Below are 16,137 nucleotides of genomic sequence, written 5' to 3'. Positions count from 1 at the left end.
AAAACCAGCAAAACCAGGTACACAGAAAGAAGAAAAACCAGCAAAACTAGGTACACAGAAAGAAGAAAAACCAGCAAAGCCAGGTACACAGAAAGAAGAAAAACCAGCAAAACCAGGTACACAGAGAGAAGAAAAACCAGCAAAACCAGGTATACAGAGAGAAGAAAAACCAGGTACACAGAAAGAAGAAAAACCAGCAAAACCAGGTATACATTTTTTTTCCTCTTGCATAAATGGATTGATACTGAACCGAGGTTCCTTTTATTTTGGACCTAAAGGATGTTCACTTCCCTCTTAAGGCTCACACATGTGACAAATAAAATCTTACGGGTATAGAGAGTTATTCATATCAAGAGAAATAAATGTATCTTCTGAATCCCATAGTTCAATGAGGGATCTCTTGGGGATCCTTGACATGAAATGAGGCCAGGCTTAATTTTGCTATTCTCTAATACTTCCAAGAACTTCTCCAATGCCACCTTGGGTTTCCCAACATCAAAAATAGAAGCAAATAAGCAAACAAATGGACACAAAAATAATTTAAGGAGGGTGAGAAAAGCTCAGTTGGTTGGAAAACTCTCATCTGGAGATAAATGATGTATTTTCACATCTTTTTTATGTCTTACATCAGCTTCCCTGGCTATAGGCTATGACCTTTAATCAGTTGCCTTATGTTACCTATAATTTCAATAAAATGTCAGTGCCATTTAATTATCTACTTGCCATTCAAATTTTTATTCACCTCAAATAATGTTTAAGTTGCCACAGATAAATGGCTGCCATCTACCAAAAGCCTTGACATAAAGCTTAACTTTTTGTAGCATAAATTTTGTAACCTTTGAAACTTCTGTTTGCCAATCTATGCCATATTATAGCAGAAAGATTAAATTAACTGAATAAATATACCAACATGCATTTTCAACTTGCTTCCTAGCTTCTCCAGACAAGACTCAAACATACAGTATGTATACCAATTAAAAACTTAATCTGTAGTTATTTTTAAGGAATTTTATAAATACTTTCATCTGCTCAGAACTTTTTTCATGAGAATAAATCTACATTCTGTTTTATAATTTTAGCATGAAAAAAAATCTTTATTTTTCACTTTGATCAAATGATGCAACAAAATATCTTCTCCCTGAGAGAAGAGATTATTTCTTTTTTATATTTGTATCCTCAGCAGCTAGCATGGTGGCTAGCATACAAAAGGTGCTTAATGGATGCTCATTGGGCACATTAAATAATCACTATTATATTTTACAACATTGAATATTCTTGGTGAGGGCCCAGACCTACAGAGAAATCAGAATCTGTCCCCAAAGGAAAGATAAAGGATAGATAAATGGATCTAACATAATCGCCTTCACAACATTCCCAATAGATCATCTAGGCTGCATGCTGAGGCACTTCTAGTGATGAGAAATTAACTTTCCCATGAAAGAACCCATTCCACTTTCAGGCAACTTTAATTGTTGAAAAATCATTCTTACATGGAACCAAAATTGGTGTCACCATGACTCTCAGCCTTTGGTTCCAATTCTATCCTCTAGAATTATATAGAATAAGGTGTTTCAGTGCCTCGGGTAATGATATTATTCACTTATCAAAACCTTTCACCTGTGCTGAATCTAGAAAGAATAGTAAGTTTTATGTTTCATCAACACACATGCACATGTACACAACACACAAATAAATATCTATTGTAGTTTACAATGCCATCTGTAAAAATAATGAACATCATCACCAAAATCCTTACTTCCTTTATGCCCAGTTTCTCTCTCAACCGATTTCCTCTGACTTAAATTTCATCCCAAACACCACCTGCAGCAGGAAATTACAAAAAATCAAGGAGGATATGAGGTTTTGTTTTGCTTTGATGTGTGTGTGTGTGTGTGTATGTATGAGAGAGAGAGAGTCTGTCTCCTATATTACTATGTTTTTACTCTGCTAACACTCCTTAGTAAAAATTATGTAAACAAATAATAATAATAATAAAATCATAATCTGTTGGCCTTTTTTTTTCTAGTTTGTGTTATATTTTCTAATTTCTATTATTGGTTATATTTTTCTAGCAACCCAGACTAAGAAGGAAGAAAAAACAACAAAACCAGGTACACAGATTATGGTGCTGGCATGAATAGATAAATATAGAACTTAATTGTCTTCTATTCTAGATTAAAAAGAGGTCCACTTGTCTCTAATGGGAAATGTAGGCAGTCTTTGCATTCTTCATTGTTTCCTTCTTTCCCTAGTACATACTGGGCTCCCAGGTAGTGAAGAGAATTTTATTGGTGGTGCTTGGTTCAGCAGCACACGTACTAAAATTGAAATGATACAGAGATTAGCCTAGCCCCAGAGCAAGAATGACACACAAATTTGTAAAGCATTTTATATTTTTAAAGAACTGTGGGCAGATAAATGGCACAGTGGATAAAGCACCAGCCCCAGAGGACCGGAGTTCAAATGTGGCCTCAAACACCTACTAGCTATGTGACCCTGAGCAAGTAACTTAACCCTGATTGCTTAAAAAAAAAAAGTAAATGAAACAAAATTATATAGATCAAGAATGACTTGAATGAAGAGATATGAGAAGGCATGCTAAATCTATCCCTTTGAGAAAGTGGGAGGTCCACAGGTGTTACACGCTGCACATATTTTCAGACCTTTCCAATGTATCAATCAATTAGGCTGATTTTTTTTTCCTTTCTACAAAATTACTGTTTGTCAAGTGGTTTGGCTGTTTGGGAGGGAGTTACTTGGAATAACATGGTGATGTAAGAAACAGAAAATATCAATACAAATTATTTTGAAGCAAAGGATGTATTGATTAAGATTTTACTTGGATGATACATACAAAATACTTAAAGAGTGAGGCATATGTAGGAATGTACCAAAACCATAGTAAATCAGGCTCAAGAGAACCAATTGTTCAGTTTTCATTGTAAGCATTTACACCTTTGAAATGAGCAAATGCTACAAAATAGGGCATGATTTATTGTTTTGTTGATTGTCTAGACTTAAGAAAGTAATGGGGAGAATATGAATAATGAAGATTAAATTTAAAAGTGAAAACAATTATTTTATTGGCATATGTATTTATCATAATACATTTATTGTGTGAGTTTCATAGTTCAGTGAGTCACCTCCTGCAGTTCATTGATATTAATTAAGGCCAGATTTAATTTTGCTGCTTTTCCATTTCCAAGAACTTTTTCAAAGCTACCTAAGGCTTACCAATAGCAAAAGGAACTAAATGAACACAAAAGAAAAATATGAATACCAATGAAAAATAACTGAAGAATATGCTACCATATTTGGTTGAAAACCCTAATCTGGGAGTAAATCAAAATTTTTCCTCATCTTTTTAATACTCTCATCAGCTCCCCCGGCCATAGTCTATGGGATTTAAGCAGTTGCCTTTTGTTACAAATAATTTCAACAAAATGAGAGTGTTACCAAATTACCTACTTGCCATCTGAATATTTATTTGCCTTGACCAATGTTTTAATCAGAGAGAAATGAATGTAATCTACCTAAACTTTGATATAAAGCATTGACTTTTCTGTAGCCTAAATTTTGTAGCATTTGAACCTTCCTTTGGTTATCATGCTATGTCATATTGAAGCAGAAATATACCAATATGCATTTTTCAATTTTTTTTTAGCTGCTCCAGACAAGACTCAAATACACAGTGTGTATGCCAATTAGAAATTTAATGTATAATTATCCTATGGAAATTTATAAATGTTTTAATATGATCAAAACTTTCTTGCAAGTAATAAATTAACTTTTATAAGTAATAAATCTATATTCTGGGCTTTGTGCTTTTAGCATGAAAACTTCTCTTTGTATGTTTTACTTTGATCAAGCCATACACTACAGTATCTGCTCCTTAAGATCAAAGCTTGTTTCATTTATGTCTTTGTATCTCCAGCACCTATCATAGTGACTAGTATGCAAAAAGTGTTTAATAAATGCTCACTCAATACATTAGTCAATCATTTTTACATTTAAAACATTAAATACTTTTTGTAAGGTTCCAGATCCAAGTGAAAAGCAGAATTTATCCCCAAAGGAGAGATATATAGATGGAACACATGAGTCCTCTTTATAATATCCGTAAGAGATGATCTAGGTTACGCTTAAACACTTCCAGTGATGAAAACTTCATTTCCCCATGAACCCATTCCACTTTCAGACAGCTGTTCAAGAATCGTTTTTGAATCAGATTTCATCTCCCTATTACTTCTAACCACTGCTTCTAAATCTGCCCCTTAGGGTTATACAGAATAAGTACTTTCAGTGCTGCAGGTAATAATATAAGTCACTTGTCAAACCCTTTAACTTATGTTGAATCTAGAAAGAACAGTAATTTTATGTTGGCTGTTTCTTCAGCACACACACACACACACACACACACACACAACCTAATGCGGTTACATGTTATTCTGTTAAATCTGTTAAAATGATGATCACCACCAAAATCCCCACTTCTTTTGTGCCCAGTCCCTTTCCCAACCTTCGACTGACTTAAATTTCAGCCCAAATCCCACCTGCACCAGGAAATTACAGAAAATTATACAGGGTATGGCTCTTTTCTTGATTGTTAAGTAAATCTATCTGGCATGGACCTTAGATTATTATGTTTTTGCTATGTTAACACTGTTTTATTAAAATAATATAAACAAATCAGAATAGCCATCAGAATCTGCTAGGCTTTCTTATAATTAATGTAGCTTTCCAATTTTTATTTTCCCCCTAGAACCTAAGCCTAAGAAAGAAGAAAAACCCACAAAATCAGGTACATGATCTTTGGTTCTTGGATGAATGGATAAATAAAGCACTCAACTTCTTTCCATTTTGGAGTGAAAAAAAAGTTCAGTTCCCTCTAATAGGAAATTTAGACAATCTTTGTATTCCTCATTGTTTTCTTCTTTCACCTCTACCTCCACATCCAGTGCTCATGTGTGTGGCAAATAAAATTTTATGAATGTAGAGATTTTTCTAAATCAAAAGTAATGTTCATCATATACGTTCCATAACTACATGCAGCATCTTCTAGAGTTCCTTGACATGAAGAGAGGCCAGGCTTAATTTTACTATTCTCCAATATTTCCAAGAACTTCCCTAATGTCACCCCAGGTTCAATAACATAAAAAGAAAAATATTGAGTAAGATCATGCAACCTCACATGATTGGAAAACTCAAATTTGGGGGTAGATAAGATATTTCCTCATCTCTTTTGTTCTCCTGCCAGCTTCAGTTAATCACTTTTGTATTTTACAATATTTGATAAAGTAGTATATTTTTATATTTCAGTCCTTGGGAACTTTTGTTAAACTATTTCCATGATGACTATCAATTAACTGTGCAAATATGTAATGAATTATATAATAAGAAGTTCATTATACATAAAACCTGAAAGTATTTTGTCATTTTTTTTGTAGAACAAGACACTATGAAACTGGAAAAGTCTGTGTCTCAAACTAAACCAGGTACTTTAGATTATATCAGAAGTTTGTAAACAATTCAGAATAGACTTTGAATGAGTCTTGTAGAATAGAACTGTGGTCAGGCCAACCAACACAGACTTCACTACTATTTTCTATGTTACATTATCTATACTTGACTCATTATAAGGGCCTTGTATGCTCAATATTACTTTATATTGAAGCCTTTAAAGTCAATGTTGATTGTAAGGTTAATATCCTTTGTGAAGGTATATGCTCAGATTATCATACACCTACTACTATGGGTTAGAAAGTTCTGACTCACAGGCAACTGGAACATTCTGGGAGAACAGTTTGAGACTGGGACAGCTCTGGAAATATGGATTCCAGACTTTATTATTCAAGCTTTGAGAGGGGGGCTGAAATAGCCCAGAATCCTTAGGTGGGAAGTTATAGATGACTAGAGAACTTAGGTAATTATTTCTTCCATTCCTTTTTATGTCTCTTGGAGAAGGGTAGATGTGTTCCAATAGGCTCAGATGAGAAAAACAATAAGAATTCCAAATGATTAGTGCTTTAGAATGAATTTCTCTTCTACAACATAAGCCAAATAGGATTTAAAGCTTTTGCTAATCACCATTTCCCTGTTCCTAGAGAACATTTCTCTTCAGGTCAGAATGATCTATATAATGTGACCTTTAATGTTTTTTGAGCAACATGTTAAAACAGGCTTCTCATTAAGCACCAGAAAAGGAAAAAAAAACCGACCTCTCTGCTTTCATTTGTGTGTGTGTGTGTGTATGCATGTAGTTTTCTTTTTTGGGGGGAGGGCCTGAATTTTAAGAGCTCACAACTATTGTGGAGATTCCTACTTTTAAAAAAATGATACGTTCAAAAATTATTGGAGAGAAGATGCTGCTGAAAGGAGGGGATGTGGAAAATTATATGGATGAGCAGAGAGAGATAGACTCCAGTAACCTTGCTTTGCTGTCTTGTTGTATGCCCCATGTTTCCTTGCACTAGACTTTGGGTTCCCCAACCTTCTTACATCCTTTTTTAATACAGATAGATTGTGATTGGCATTATGGGACAGAAAGCCCAATTGATGAGATCATAAATCTTCTTAGGTGTAGGAGTATCAGTACAAGCCAATAGCACTGAGACAATTAAGGCAAATCTCCTGCATTAAGCTACCCATTTCTTGTGATGTGACTCCATGAAAAGTCTTCTCCTTATATTGAAATAGAATATCAAGCATTCAGTTTCTCTGAAGGGTGGGCCTCTTAATAAGTTTCCATACCTTATCAATCTAGAATTTGAAAGTTAGAAGGGACCAGAGTGACAAACTAGTCCAACTTATATACAAAAAGTTCTCTTTTGCCTCCATTCTAACATTTAATTCCTTCCTATTCTCTAGCTGTTTCCCAGCCTTTCTGAGTTGACTTTCTATAGAGCTTAATTCAGCAAATCTAATTGTGTATACAGCAGAAACACTTGGAACACTAAATTCTTCCAAGTGTCATTGCAACTTTTTTTTGTTTGTTTCTGAGAAATCTCGGAGAAAATGTCAAGCAATCTTATTGTAGAAAGCAAAGCGAGTATACCAACAAGAAGCAACCCACATATACCACTTCCCTCCAATGACCCCAGCTTTGGGAAGAGCCACAAACATTTATTTTTCAAATCCACAACAAACAAAAGTAAGCATGTAGGCAATGCTTGAGAAGTACTGACAGGCTTCTAAGTACCATATTAGGGGCTTAGTGGCTTTGAGTAAAAAAAAAAAAAGGTAGAAAATGATTACTAGCTAGCCTCCAGAATCACAAAGGAGCACATATTCAATCAGTGCAGATTTATACAGATGCATACATATATATCTATATCTATCTATCTATCTATCTATAGATAGATAGATAGATATAATACAAGTGGAGGAGAAAGTAGATGGGAAGGTAAGAGGTTATTCTGGTAGACTGGTGAATAGTCCAAAATAATTAGGGACATTGTCCTGAAATAGAAAAGTTTGTTATCTGTGTAGGTGGTTGAAGGAAACATGTTTTTATGTGCTCACATTAATTTTGAACACGTGCTATTACTTCTTCTATTTTAAGAAAACCAATGAGTTTTCTCCTGTATTGATATGAAATTGGGATGATTCTCTCATTTTATAAAGAAAATAAAATAGTACTTATGAAAATATATTACTGTATTTGCTCCTTATGCATTGATGCATTGGGGAATTCTACCTTTGTCAATGTGTTTTCTTCATACAGAGGGAAAAGTTATCAAGCAGGTAAAAGCCACTACAATTGACAAAACAGGCTAATAAAAATGTATTTGTAGATTTTTTTTAAAGTTAGTTTCACAATATAGGGTTGCAGATATTGAAAACTAGCTATGAGAAGAGACTTACTTTTTTTCTCCATTGATAATAATGAAAAATATGTTGGCATATTTTTAGAAAATTTCTAAATCATTAGAAAGTGACTAACATAATTAATCAAGTGCATGACTAAAATTGGAGAGCCTAATCTGACTTTTTTTTCCTGGACCTGGGATTCCATTGGAATGGGGAACTCTTATTGAGAAAATACCATCTAGAAATTCAAATCAGCATGTACTCTCCAATTTATGGAGTCAGAGAGTTTCCTGGGTCATTGAGAGGTTAAATGATTTGCCAGAGTCAAACAACCAGTGCATGTTAGAAGTCTCTCAAAAATATAGTTTCCTTAAACTAATCTTAGGAAATAGTTTAGGATACATACATACATATATAGACAAACATATGTGCATATGTATGTGTCTATACATATGGTGAAAGATGGGAAGCAGTTCATTTACAACCTTATCTATTTCATTGATTGATCTTTCTTTCAAGTCAAAAGTATACAAGTCCTAAAAGTATAAAATTCTGAAATTATGTGCCTTTTTAAGAGAATGATAAGAAATAAATTCCTTTCATGGGAGCACCAAACATAGATATGTGATGGCATAATGATCTATCTTAAATAATATTTAGTAGAGCATAGACATTTCCAGTAAAACAGTTATGTACTTTACTATTTCAAGAGATTGGGACACCTAATGTATGTTCCATTTCTGATTATCTGTATACAACCTAGGAATCATAGCATCATAGATATGAAGCCAAAAAAGAGGCCATGTGGTCCAAATTCTTCATTTGTGAGGTTAAGTGACTTTTCCAGGGTCACACACGTGCTAATCCTCAGAAATGAGATTCGAACCTAGAACCTCTGACTCTTGGGCCAGTGCTCTTTAGCCTACGTGGGAGTGAATGGAATAGTAGTCCAACTGATTAGCTAGGATTGGTACATCCAGGATGATTAGGTAACTCATACCTACCTAGAATGATTGTAAGCCAACTAGTTACCCAGTTCCTCCATGAAACAACTAATGCAGAGGCATAGCCACTTTATGCCTAATATTTTTAGAGCCACACACAGGCTCTGTTATAGATCTCCCTGGAGGGAAATAGTAGAATAACCATTGAGTCTTATCCATCTATTTTTCCTCTCATTGATTCAGATGATCAAGTGTTAAATGTAGCTTCTTTGAAGGAAAAAAAAAGGTACTTGCCAGCAGGAATAAAATGATTATTCATGGAAATTGTTATTTCAGGACAAAAAGAAAGAAAAATGTTATTAGGTAATTTGAGCATAATCTCTCAGGATCATTGTTCTCTGTTTTATCCAGTGCCTCAGCCAATGGTTCTGCTAAATGGCATGCTAATTTGTACCCTAATGCCTGTAGGTGTTAATGCACCTCCCTGAGCACCTGATGTGATAGTGTCAACACTGGGGAGAAACTGGTTCACTGGATTTCTATCCTGAATCTATAGATTGTCTTTTAATTATACGTGTACTCTTACCTTGTCTGTCAGTTTCCCAGAAAGCACTATGATTGATGAATATAATGATAATGAAAAGATCTAGCCTTCAGAGAATGGTGTTGGTTAGGCTAAGGGGAAAATCTAAAATTAAAAATGTCAACTCAAATACTGACATGTTTCATTTCTTCTTTTAATTTTTCCATGTACTACTTGGCTTTCCTTCAGTCTCCATAGTTAAGCCCAAATTAGCAAGTATATACCTTGATAAGACTAAAAGCCATGAAGTATTCCACATGTCTGTTTTAGCTTTAATGCTTCTAAACTGATTTTTTTTTGTTTTGTTTTGTTTTTCAGTTTGGCCTAATAAGATTACCATTAGTTTTATATAATTTCTTATCTCTCACTTCTAATTAGCAGTTCTATTTTCTTTAACATAAGCAATTTTGAAAGTTCACATATCACAATTAGTAATACACAAAATGAACAAAGAAGGATTAGCTTATAAACCTCTCACTGACAAGAAGCCAGGCTTAACTAAGAATATGTTAAAAGTTAGCTATGAATCCAATCCAGTTCAATCCTATTAGCATTTATTAAGCACCATGATAAAAAGGAATATCTAAAGTTAAAGACAAGAGCTAGTTCCCAAATACAACTTTACCAAAATTCTACTTTGTTAAATATCCATATTTGGTCTACCTTTTATTTTATTTCATGATTTTAAAAAGATTTTTAAAAATCTGATTATAGTTGTGTGAATAATCAATGTTTTGATTGTGGGCATATATGATCTATTACCACCTATTCATTGATTTCTATATGCAAAGGACTTTAGCAATCACCCCAATCCAACCCTATAGTTTTGCAGATGAGGATACTGATACCTAGGGAAGGGAAAAGATTTGACTACATGCATGAAGCTACTATCAGAGCAGAGACTAGAAACAAGTGTCTATTGAAGTCTGGTGTTTCATTCCAATATTCCAGAATGCCTCCACATAGAATTGATATTATGTTTATGTTTTCACAGCAATATAAATTCAGAAGGCTGAGGGCTTTTTTATGTTTAATGTATTGGCCCTTTCCTTTTTGTTTATGATCTATTTTGGTTAAACTCTTTAACACCATGGTAGTTTCTTTCTATATGATGCTGGGAATATCAAATAACAGAATTACAAATGTTAATCACTTGTTAGTATACAGCACCGTGACAGGGTACTAAGGGAGACACAAATTATTAAACACTCCCTGCTTAACAGAGTTTTCAGGAAGGTTGGAGAGATAGTAATGGCCAAATTAGTAATAATCCCAACTCAAGTGGAATAGTTGTAGAATGATCAGATTATAAAACTTGATTTCAGGAGACTTGACTTCTGATCCCAAGGAAGTCATTTGTTAGCCATGTAACCATAAGCAAGACATTTTTCTTCTTTGGGCCTCAGTTTCCTCTTGTGCAAAAAGAGAGGATGAATTAATTGGTTTCATCTTCCAGCTCCAGAATGCTAATAGTCTACTCTATTTGGCTTACCATGATGTTGTAAAATGGTATTTATGTTTCTATCTTACCAGAGAAATTTAGTATAAACTTTATAAAAAAAGAATATTCCTATTGGCACAGATTTTGTTCCTTTGATTGCCTAAAAAATACCAGGTGTTTTTCATAGTGATTTTTATTATTAAAGTGAATAAGAAATGAGTATTTATAATAAGAATATCTGTAATGTGCTTCAAAAGGACAAGTTAATTTGTTGAATAGCAAATGAATGATTTGAAGTCCTATATGAGTTCTTGTCCATTGATTATGCATGATATTTCTTTTTTTTTTTTTGGTGGGAGGGGGAGGCAGGGAGATAGATTAAGAAGAATAAGTGCCCTTTCTTTGAATCTCATCTTGGAGCCTTCATTCACCCTCCTGTCTCCAAATGTCACACCATGTCTCCTCAAAAAAAAAAAAAAAAAAGAAAGAAAGAAAGAAAAAAGAAAAAGAAAGAAAAAGACTTTAGGTCATTTCTCCAAGACAGGCACTATTAATCTAATGAATCAAATTAGTCCATGAATTGACACTTTCTTTATCAACCCTCATTCACATACCACACATGTTGTGTGAACTCTTGACTGAGCTTGGAATGCATTTTATTACATTATTTTTTCTTATTACATAGATGGAAGTTTGAGGTAGGATGTGCACCCTTGACCACTAAGATCCCTTTCAAAACTAAGATTCTGTGATATTATCAACTTTGCAAATAAAGACCTTTTCATGATGTTAAGCATATCTTTCACATGTACTGAAATGCACTAATTTTCCAATTGCATTATTATTACTATTTAATCAGTTATGTTTGGTGACTGAATCTTTCTCTAGGATACATGTGTGCTTACATAACAGGAAATTAAAGTTAATTCTTCCATGCTGGCAGCCTTTTCTTTTCAAACACTTGACTTGCAAAGGATTCATATCTAAAAATAACTGCTACCAGCTCTGTTCATGGGAATCACTGTGAAGTTATTAGGGGATATGTTTGCTAAGAAGCAGGGGGAAAAGAAGAGACATAAAAGTAAGAGTCCTTAGAGGAATTGATCCCCAAGGGCAGGGATTCAGGTAGGGGAGGGCTGAATCTGTAAATAAGGTCTCCTTCCCCAAATATCTTTTCCCATACTTTCTGAACTTTATCATTTCTCTTTGTGATAATCACTGCTCCAAATTTTACCACAGACTAATTTCTGCTATTAAACATCTCTTGGAAGTACTTCTGAAAAGACTAAAGGACTGTCATATATGATCATTATTTAGCTTACACTGGTTTCTAGACCAAGGGGTCTCCATTTGGGGTTCATGAACCCAAGAGGTCATATATAGGGAGTCTCTGAACATGAATGGGAAACCTGCATTTTTTCAGTAACCTTTAACTGAAATTGAGCATTAATTTCCACAATGAATGTAGGCAGCCAACCATTTTTCTGAGGAGGGATCCATAGGCTTTGCCAGGCTGCCAAAGGGGTTCATGACACTCTGGCCAACAGTCTCAATGACCAAAAAAGAGGCAAGAAGTGTTCTCAATTTTTGTTCCATTATCTTTGGCTCTCTGGCTGCCAGGAACCAGAGCTCCAGCTAGGATTACCAGTAGCATATAGTTGAGCTACTCAGAGGGTTAGGTTTTGTGAGCTTCCCTTCCTTGGGAGCTAACTAACATTTGAAATATTATTCCTATTGGAAAAAATATTCTAAGTAAAAGTAGCTGATGTGCAAACGAAATTTTAAAGTGCAATATTGCTGTAAATTAAGAACTGCCAGTAACATATATACAATAAAGATGTAAAAGAAGTACTTATTTTAAAAATGAGAACTGATCCAAGACAATTCTGAAGGAGTTAAGATGAAAAATGCTATCCATCTCCAGAGAAAGAACTGATGGAATCTGAATGCAAATCAAAGTATACTTTTTCTAATTTTCCTTTTCTTCCTTTTTTTGGTCTGTTTTTTTTTTCACAACATGACTGAAGTGGAAATATGTTTTGCATGACTACACATGTATATCCTATATCAAATTGCTTTCTTCTCAATAAGAGGGGATATGGGGGAGGGGAAGGGAAAGAATTTGGAACTCAAAATTTTAAAAAAAATGTCAAAAATTGTTTTTACATGAAATTGGGGAAAAATAAAATATTAAATCACAAAAAATAAAATAAAAATGAGAGCTACTGAGAAATATTTTTCTTATTTTTTTCTAGAACAAGCTGAATATCAAATAAAAGAAACCTCAACTGCAAAAACAGGTAGTAACTTTATATTGTATGTAATACCTTTATTGTAATGTGGGTGCACATCTACATGCACATACATACATACACACATCTACACATACACACACATCTATGAGTACATATATATGTAACCTATAGCCTAGAGCAACTTTGGATGAAGCTGAATCCTTATTTTGTGGGCTTCTTAATAATCATACTATTCAGCTCATGTCATGTTTCCTCTCCCCCCAGCCCCCTACTATTCTTTCCCCAGGGAACATCTGAATTTGACTCGTTTTTGGCTATTCCCTAAGGGTATACACTTTACAACTGTATAATACTAGCTAGGCATAGAACATTGAACATTTATAGTCATGTTATGGGAGAAATATCTCATCTCTGAGTTCACATGGTGGGTAACTGTTGCCAAATATTATCTATCACAATGCAGAAATTATGGAGGTAAAAACCTAGATTTTATTATTGTGCTCAAGCATAGCTTCAGGCCTCAGACATTAGGATTTCAATAAGGTTTCTCATAGGAAAAATTATATCAGAGTGACAGAGAAATAATTCATTTATATATTGCAATCTTGTACATTCCCCTTAGGTAGGTGTACCATTCCATACTTCCTTGAATGTCATAAAAGTTAATAAATCTTAATCAACCAGAGTCATAATCTCATACATCCTCCAAGGAAAAGAACTTCATCAAACAAACTCTATAGGCAAACTGAGTCAGCCTACAGATTAAACTATATTTATAAGATTCACAAATAGGCTGATTAGGAGGAGAACTTACATGTCTCCAAGGAGTCAAGAACAGCTGAGTTTCTTCCTCTGGCTTCTTATCTAAGTAATGTTTAAGACTCAAGTAAATTTTCACATCTGATTGGACAAGATTTGGTCAAATGAGGTTAATATTAACCAAACTGCAGGATGAATGGCCATTAGTCCCAAATAATAAAAAAGGAAATTTAAAAATTCCCATAACAGATGACATGTAAAGTGTTTTTCAAGCCTTAAAAGCATTACATAAAGCTCTTTATTTTGAGATAGCTAGGTAATGCAGTGGGTATAAGACAGGGTCAGAAAGATCTGAGCTCAAATCCTGCCTTACTACCTGTGTGACCCTTAGAGAGTCTGAAAAATAGAGATAGTAATATCACCTACCTGACAAGGCTGTTTTGAGGGTCAAACAAGTTAACATATGTAAAGAGCTTTGCAAACCTAAAGTGTTATATAAATGCTGCTGTGATTATTATAAACACAGTTACAAATAGTACTCATACCTGAGCCTATAGGTAATCTATAAAACTCACTCTAGAAGGCAGCATATTCCTTTATATATAGACATGTATAGTTGTTTTTAACTCATAGTCCTGTGATAGTGTTGAGGCTGTCTCTGTTCAGGAAAAGAACTCAGGGTAGTTAAGAAACCCTATACCTCTTTGAATGAACTCAATTATATATTTTTTTGTCTTCCCCACTAGAATATGACCTCCTTGAGGGCAGGGACTATTTTTGCCTTTCATAGTATCTCTAGTAGCACACAGTAAGTGCTTAATAAGTGCTTATTGATTGACTAACTGATTGGTGAGCTCCACCTCCCCCAGGGACCTGTATAGTTCTCCAGATGTGTAGCACTGATGTAGGTTTGAGGTCCCTGATAAACCAGGAAAGAACTGGAGGTGACTGGACTATTAACCTCTTCCTATTGGAATTATAGAGGCTATATAACTCACAGAACCAGTGAAGGGTAAAGTCCAGGCTTTCTTTTCCATATAATACATCTCTAGTCCTCATTTCTGGCCTTCACAATTCCTAGCTTAAAATGAGAATTCCTCAGTATGAGCCATGAGCTCCAGTTTTGCTCCTCCACAGTCATTCTATCTGATATCTATCTACTACCTGCCACCTGCTACCAATCCTGTTTCCATTGCTTCTATTTCCCCTCTTTTTAGGACTATGTGCAATATAATAGCAATGAAATAACCAGAACTAGTATGTCTCTGGGTTACCTAATACATTTTACAGTCCTAAAAAAAAAAAGTTCTGCCTAGATTATGTCCAGCTGGTGAAAGTTTTCTTCAGATGGCTGTGAAGACCTGCTGACTTTTTGAGACTAGGGATAAACATACATTCACAAAACACTCACATGCATACATATTCCGTTTCCATTCATTTTTTTTCCAATTTTTGTTACCATCATCCTTTACCACTACAGGCAGGCCATACAAATTGTACTTAGAGAAACCACAAGAAACCTCTAAAAAAAATGTAGAGGGAGGGACAAAGGTTATTACTGTCAATATTGTTGCAGTGACCAAGACTTATGTTCCTAACACACACACACACACACACACACACACACACACATACACATACATACACACAGACCCCTACCTGTGACTCCATTAGCAGAGAGAACTCATTAAATAACTTCCTTTATCAATTTAGATCAACACCTTCTTTGCAATTTATAGCATTAAAGTAGTTGCCTAAGACACTAAAAGGTTAATTGACTTAACCAGAGAAGCACAGCCATTAAGAATCATGGAAAGAACCTGAACACTAATTTCCCAGATTAAGAGTCTAGCTTTCTTATCTCTTGGTTCACAGACATTAAAGAGCAATAGATCGGGGGTCTGGGGAGTGGAGAATGGGAGGGGTATGGGGGCTTGGATTCTTCCTCAGGTTTTGCTATATAAGTAGCCAAGTGACCCTTGTAACAATCCCAGGGTCTGTTTCATCATCTATAAAATCAGAGTATAGGAATAGATAGGTTTTTTTAGAACCCTACTATCTTAAAATCCTATGATATAGTAAAACTAAGAAGTAATAGTAATACGTAAATTACTTTTATGTCCTTTTTGGCTATACTCTAATCTTGCTCCTTTATCGCTTTTCTCTTGCACTGTCAGGGAATGAGATCTTCTAGTTATTCTTTTCATTTTATTTAGATATTATTTTAGCAATATTGTCTATGTATGGATTATTAATTTCCCAAAAGCAGAACATCATGAAATGTATTTGTCTTCAACTAATAATAATAATGGTTACTATTTATATAGTGTTGTGCTTTCTAACTAT

General features: G+C 34.4%; 1 non-coding gene across 1 annotated transcript; it reads left to right on the top strand.

Annotated features, from left to right (window-relative positions):
* The first annotated feature begins 2,294 nt into the window (after window positions 1–2,294).
* LOC114033234 lies at window positions 2,295–2,398 on the top strand. The gene has a single exon (XR_003567941.1). It is a non-coding gene; the product is annotated as a U6 spliceosomal RNA (small nuclear RNA).
* Window positions 2,399–16,137: the final 13,739 nt, after the last annotated feature.

The sequence above is a fragment of the Vombatus ursinus genome, unplaced genomic scaffold (assembly GCF_900497805.2).
Source record: "Vombatus ursinus unplaced genomic scaffold, bare-nosed wombat genome assembly UNPS02006779.1, whole genome shotgun sequence".
NCBI lineage: Eukaryota > Metazoa > Chordata > Mammalia > Diprotodontia > Vombatidae > Vombatus > Vombatus ursinus.
Note: the sequence above shows the minus strand (reverse complement) of the source record. Positions and strands in the feature narration are given on the sequence as shown.